This window comes from Buceros rhinoceros, unplaced genomic scaffold, assembly GCF_000710305.1.
Source record: "Buceros rhinoceros silvestris isolate BGI_N320 unplaced genomic scaffold, ASM71030v1 scaffold7279, whole genome shotgun sequence".
Lineage (NCBI taxonomy): Eukaryota > Metazoa > Chordata > Aves > Bucerotiformes > Bucerotidae > Buceros > Buceros rhinoceros.
The window spans coordinates 59,758-61,048 of NW_010433188.1; positions in this window are offsets into that span (position 1 = coordinate 59,758).

Sequence of the window (1,291 nt, forward strand, 5' to 3'; positions counted from 1 at the left end):
GTTTGCAGCAGGACATGAATGAACAGTTGTAAAACCCAGAAGCCGAGTGGTGGGAGAGGGCCAGACTGCCATCTCCTGCCAGGCCTCCCGGGCCGCTGAGGCACAGTGTCTGCCTCTCGCAAAGCATGTCCCCTGTGTGTCTTACTGTAAGCTCAGGCGGATCTTTGCTCAGAAAACCCAGGTCAGGTGCTGGACCTGAAGCATGCTGGATCTGTCAGTTCGCAGAGGCGTTCAGGTCTCAGTGCAAGCTTTTCCCCACCTGTTGAATTTGTCACTCCATGTACTCCTGAGGTGGGAAAGTAGAAAAGAGCAATCCTTTGAATATGTATACTTTACTGCTTTAAATAAGAAGCATTTTTGGCAGCTAGGGGTGCATGCACCATTAGGGGTAGCGGACCCCATGCTGCACCCAGCGCTGAAATCACAATAAACATACCTGCTTCACAATCAATTTTGATTGCAGAGTTTATTCCACAAATCACTCCCTAAAATTGCAGCCTGTATCTTACGCATAAAACTGCTTCAATCCAGATTTATTTTTTTCTGCTTCAATTTGGCAAAAACTTTGCACTTGCACTTCTACATTTCCATCATCACCGGCTCGGGCTGAACTGCCTCAGCTCTGCTTTATCCCTGCAACAGCTGTCAGGAAGAACAGCACATTACTCAGAGCGAAAGCGTGGGTGGTGTGGTGAAATACCTGGTTTTTTGAAACCACAAATGTAATGGTGCGTTTACGTGCAATTTTGAGGAAATGTCTACAGGCATTATTTGCCATATAGGTTCCACCTAATGGCAAATATTGATGTCTAAAAGGCAAGGGAAAGTTGCCACAAGAAGGAGAAATTTTATTCAATATAGTGTAAGGATTAGTTTTCTGAACTGATAATGGCTTTGAAATGTGAACATGAACCGTGATTTGCATTTTGCCTTACATAAAATAACCAGTTTTCTTATCCAGGTGTTCCAGGCCTGTCTCTCTTACTCATTTTTTGGAGTTCAGTGTCATTAGCAGCTTCTGTGGAGATGGCTGGGGAAAGGGTGCCACTTTGATCATCTCCTACAAAAAAACCCCAAACCAGTTCCACGGACTGCTGCTCTGTCTCCGTCCTGTCTCTCTGCCAGGTGGAACTACTGGAGTCGAGCAGTCTTTGAAGGGTGGCGGTGGGACTCTTTTCAAGCCCAGCAGATGAAAGGCCCCCTGTGGGCTCTATCTTTGGCAGCAGGGTTTGCCCTGAGCTGTGGAGCACCGTCGCAAGAGCCGCAGACCCCTGTCCCCGAACGGAGCGGT